The sequence below is a fragment of the Nicotiana tabacum genome, chromosome 15, assembly GCF_000715075.1.
Source record: "Nicotiana tabacum cultivar K326 chromosome 15, ASM71507v2, whole genome shotgun sequence".
Classification (NCBI taxonomy): domain Eukaryota; kingdom Viridiplantae; phylum Streptophyta; class Magnoliopsida; order Solanales; family Solanaceae; genus Nicotiana; species Nicotiana tabacum.
Window position 1 is genome coordinate 12,034,614 of NC_134094.1, and position 5,973 is coordinate 12,040,586.

Below are 5,973 nucleotides of genomic sequence, written 5' to 3' on the forward strand. Positions count from 1 at the left end.
CAGCTCTTGTGCGGATCAGACCCACAAGTTATCATAAAGTCTCCCCAATACAATTGGCTTTTGGTCAGGAGCCAAATATTTTCCATCTTAGAATATTTGGATGTGCAGTATATGTTCCAATTGCTCCACCACAACGCACAAAGATGGGACCCCAAAGAAGATTGGGGATATATGTTGGGTATGAATCTCATTCTATTATAATGTTGCTGTTGAAATAATGCAACAAGATGAGGATCTTGAACCAAGATCTGTCGATGAATGTAAATAGAGAAATGATTGGCAAAAATGAAAAGACGCTATCCAGGCAGAATTAGTGTCACTTGAAAAATGTGAAGTATTCGGAAGTATAGTCCGAACACCTGAAGGAATAAAGCCAGTGGGATACAAATGGATTTTTGTGCGACAACGAAATGATAAAAATAAAGTCGTTAGATATAAAGCACGACTTGTGGCACAAGGATTTTCGCAAAGACCTGGCATTGATTATATGGAGAAATATTCTCCTGTGGTGGATGCAATCTGTGATGACCCAAAATGTCATCTTTAAATTTAATAAGTAATTTTGTGTTCTAAGACCTCGAAAAGCACCATTTATCATTCTTCGACTTGCGTGCGCAGTTCGTACATTTTTCCGAAAAGTGTTTATGTGAAAAATGGATTAAAATGGGAAATAGAGCTTTAAAACTCAACTAAGTTGACTTTGGTCAACATTTTGAGCAAATGGACCCGGATCAGTATTTTGAAAATTCCGGTAGGTCCGTATCGTGATTTGGGACTTGGGCGTATGCCCGGAATCAAATTCCGAAGTCCCTAGCCCGAGTTATGGAATTTTGATGAAAAATTAAAAGCTTGAAAGCTTAATGATTTCTAAGAAATTACTGATGTTGGATTTATTGACCTCGGGTTCGTATTTTGGTTTTGGAGCCCGATATAGGTCCACTATAATATTTATGACTTGTCTGCCGAATTTGGTGAGAATCGGAGTTGATTTGACGTGATTCGGACGTCCGGTTGTAAAAATATAAGTTTTAAAATTTTCTTGAAAACTTCCTTTGATTTGGTGTCCGATTCGTAGTTCTAGGTGTTATTTTGGCGATTCGATCGTGCGAGCAAGTTTGTATGATGTTTTAGAACTTGTGTGCATGTTTGGTTTGGAGCCCCGAGGGCTCGGGTGAGTTTTGGATAGGTTACGGGATGTTTTGGACTTTGAAAATCTGGTATTTTGTTGCAGTAGGTGTTCTGGCATGTTCTTCTTCGCGTTCGCTAAGGTACTCTCGCGAACGCGAAGATTAAACTGGGCAGCTGGATTTTTCTTCTTCGCGAATGCGAAGGCTTGGTCACGAACGCGAAGCGATGGGGTCATTAACTGTAATGACCCGGCCGGTCGTTTCGAGAGTTATAACCCTGTTTTCTCCATTCCTACTTTTTTTGTGTTATTCAGCTATATTATATTATATCGGGTTAGTTGGTTCGAGTCTGGAAGGGACTCAGGGTGAAATGAGATACTTAGTCTCATAATTGAAAATTTTAAGTTAGAAAAATGGACCGGATATGGACCTATATGTAAACGACCTCGAATTTGAATTTTGATGATTTCAATAGCTCCGTATGGTGATTTTGGGCTTAGGAGCATGTCCGGAATATGAATTGGAAGTCTGTAGAGGAATTAGGCTTGAAATGCCGAAAGTTTTATTTTGAGAAGTTTGACCGGGGGGTTGACCTTTTGATATCGGGGTCGGAATCTGATTCTAAAAATTGGAATACCCATGTTAGGTCATTTAGGACTTGTGTGCAAAATTTGAGGTCAATCAGACGTGATTTGATAGGTTCCGGAGTTGTTTTTAGAAATTAAAAATTTCAAAGTTCATTAGGCTTGAATTGGGGTGTAATTCATGGTTTTAGCATTGTTTGAAGTGATTTGAGGATTCGACTAAGTTCGTATGATGTTTTAGGACTTGTTGGTATATTTGGTTGAGGTCCCGAGGGCCTCGGGTGAGTTTCGGATGGTTAACGGATAAAAAATTGAACTAGAACAGCTACTGCAATTTCCTTCTGTTGGAAATTGCTTCTGCCCAGAATCGAGCCCAGATCGAGCTCAGGGTCAATGGCCACGATCGAAGCCCAGATCAAGCTCAAGGTCGAGGGCCACGATCGAGCCCAGGGTCGAGGGTCACGATCGAAGGCATGATCGAGCCCAGGGTCGAGGGTCACGATCGAAGGCATGATCGAGCCCAGGGTCGAGGGTCACGATCGAAGGCATGATCGAGCCCAGGGTCGAGGGTCACGGTCGAAGGCTAGGAAGAAGACATAACCGAGAACCAGTATCGAGGACCTCGATCGAAGGCCAAGATCGAGGCAGAACCGAGGATGTTTGGGCAGAATTATAAAAATGGGAGCTTCGTCCCATATGCCATTTTTGACAAATTGGAGCTTGGGGAGATGCGAGTTTTGTTATATTTTCAAGGAAAACTTGAGGTAATCCCTTGTGATCATTTCTACTCCATAATATTGAATTATCATCGAGTAATCCGACTAGATTTCATGATTTTGAGGTGTAAATCAGAGATTGAAACTTAGAAATTTGGAAATAAGATTTGTAGATTTGAGGGTCGAGTTGAGGTCGGATTTTGGTAAAGTTGGTATGGGTAGACTCGTGGTTGGATGGGCTTTCGGATTTTATAACTTTTGTTGGGTTCCGAGACGTGGGCCCCACAGGCGATTTTTGAGCCAATTTTGGGTTTTGGTCTAATTTTGAAGCTTTTCTTGTGGAATTCATTCCATTAGCGTATATTGATGGTATTATACTGATTGTGAATAGATTTGGAGCATTTGGAGGCCGAGTCCAGAGGCAAGAGCATTGCGGGGTAGAGATTTGACCGGTTTGAGGTAAGTAACGATTGTAAATCTAGTCTTGAGGGTATGAAACCCCGGATTTTGTATCATTCTACTATTTTTAGTGACGCACATGCTAGGTGACGGGCGTGTGGGCGTGCACTGTTGGGGATTTGTGACTTGGTCCGCCCCGTAGCAACTGTAAAGTTGCATACTTTGTTGAAACCATTGATACTTATATGATTTAGAAAGATTTTATGTAAATTGGGCTGAATGCCATGTTTGGGCCTTGCGCCAATGCTGTTTGGACCCTTAGGGGCTGTTTCTTACCATCCTCTCATTGTTTTCGATTGAAAATCTATACTCAGTCATGTTTATACTTGTTTACCGCATAACTCAGTTTTATGACTCTATTTTGATGTATATAAATGTTTTGGGCCAAATGCCCTGTTTTACTGAAATGCCCGAGTGGCTTGATTTGTGAGGTTGAGTGTGGATCGGGGCTGCCCGCCTGCAACATACTTTATTATTATTATCGCACGTGAGTTTTTCGTGCAGATTATAGCGCTTGGGCTGAAAGAGCCCTTCCGGAGTCTGTACACACCCCCAGTGAGAGCAGGTACCTACTGAGTGCGAGTGCCGAGTGCTGAGTGACTGGGAGGCATGAGTGACTGTGAGGTATGCCCGAGTGGCAAGAGTGATTGTGAGGTATGCCCGAATGGCAAGAGTGACTGTGAGGTTTGCCCGAGGGGCTGTATATGTGTGATGTTTTGCCCGAGGGGCTGTTTATGATTTCATCATTTTTCTCACCTTTGCATTGAGCCTTTGTTTGAAAAACTGTTGGAAAAATGTCTTTAAATGATTTTTACTGGAACTGGGTTTAAACGAGATGTATGATTCAAATCCTGATTTTTAAAAGCATGTGGTATTATATTGAGATTTCCTGATATGAATGTTATATGCTTTACTTCTCGTTACTACTGCTCAGTCTTTATTTATTGTTGTTACTTACTGAGTTGGCGTACTCACGTTACTCCCTGCACCTTGTGTGCAGATCCAGGTGTGGCTGGACACGGTAGCGGTTATTGAGTGTTCTGGTTGCAGATTTTCTTGGAGATAACAAGGTAGCTGTTTGGCGATCGCAGCCCCTGCTCTTCTCCCTCTTATCTTCCTGTAGTAGTATTTAGCTATTTTCCAGGCTGAGTTAGCCTTGATATTGTTAGACAGATTATAGTAGATGTTCATGACTAGTGACACCCCGATGTCGGGCTTTTCTTTTCCGCACTCCTATTTTTTTTATTTGAACTCTTTAAATGGAGGTTTTATGTTAAATAACCTTAAAAATTTTCTTTGAAATGAAAATATCGTTTTTGTTTTGGAAATGAGTCAGCTTGCCTAGTTCCACGATATGCGCCATCATGACGGGGGTTAGTTTTGGGTCGTGACAGATTGGTATCAGAGCCTAGGATACATAGGTCTCACGAGTCATGAGCGGGTTTAGTAGAGTCTTGCGGATCGGTACGGAGACGTGTGTACTTATCTTCAGGAGGCTGTAGAACTTTTAGGAAACTCCATATTCTTGATTTCTTGTCGTGCGAATCTGTTGATTGTAGTAACTAAACATCCGTTGTTTCATTCTCTCACAGATGGTGAGGACTCGTGCTACCGGTCAGGAGGGCCAGCTACTAGTACCACCAGCCAGGGCCGCGAGAGGCCGAGGCCGTGGTAGAGGCCGTGGTAGGGGCAGAGGTGTAGCCCGTACAACAGTTGGGGCAGTACCTACAGATCCACCGGTTATCCCAGATCAGGACCAAGTTTCGATTGTTGATGCACCAGCTCAGGCACCACATGTGCCTATTGTGATTCCAGGCCTTCAGGAGGCCTTAGCTCAGATTCTGACAATGTGTACTGGCCTTGCTCAGGCGGTCTCTATTTCGACGGCCGCAACCACTTCTCAGGCCAGGGGAGGCACTCAGACTCCCATCGCTCGCACACCCGAGCAGGTTATTCACGGACTTCAGACCCAGAGGCACCACCAGCCCATCCGGTTATTGTTGCTCTGGATTATGTGTTTCCTGCTATGCCTGAGGATGATCAGCTTAGGTTGGAGAGGTTTGGGAGACTTCAGCCACCACCTTTCAGTGGCACAGAGAGAGGATGCTCAGGACTTTTTGGACAGGTGTCAGAGGATACTCCGTACTACTGGTATTTTGGAGACTTGTGGGGTCTCGTTCACTACCTTTTAGTTTTCTGGGGCTGCACTCAGATGGTGGGAGACTTACGAGAGGCGTAGGCCTGTTGGCGCAACACCACTTACTTGGCAGAAGTTCTTCGTGGTCTTTTTGGAGAAGTTCGTGCCTCGATCCCGCAGAGAGGAGCTGCATAGACAGTTTGAGCAGCTACGCCAGGGTGATATGTCTGTGACGCAGTATGAGATGCATTTCTCCGAGTTGGCCCGTCATGCTATCTAGTTGGTTCCCACGGATAGAGAGAGGATCATGAGGTTTATTGATGGCCTCACTTATCAGCTACAGTTGTTCATGACCAGGGAGCGAGTTTCGGGTGCTACCTTTGATGAGATTGTCGACATTGCTCGGCAGATTGAGATGGTTCGCGGTCAGGAGAGGGTTGAGCGGGAGGCCAAGAGGCCTCGTGGTCTGGGTGGATTCAGCGGTGCTCCTTTTGGGGGTCAATTCCAGCAAGGTAGAGGTCGTCATTTCAGACAGGCTCAGTCAGCTCGGCCATTTCATCGGGGTGCATCATCTGGCCATGGTTCTCACAGTTCTCATCAGGGCCACTCATCACTTAGTGCCCTTCCAGTTCAGAGTTTGTCCCGTGCTCCACCTGTTCAGGGCTCTTCCATGCCAGGTTCTTCTACCAGCCATCCCGGTGCTAGGGGTTCCCTTCAGTCTCCGCCACCAGCACCAGGGATTTTTTTTGAGTGTGGGGAGCTTAGGCATATGTGGAGGCAGTGTCCTCGTCGTCATGGAGGTCTATCTCAGCAGAGGAGTCAGCCTCCGACTATAGCCCCAGCTACCTCACCATCCGCCCAGTCAGCTCGGGGTGGAGGTCAGTCAGCTAGGGGTCTCCCTAGAGGGGGACGCAGATCAGGGGGTGGACAGGCCCGTTTCTATGCTCTCC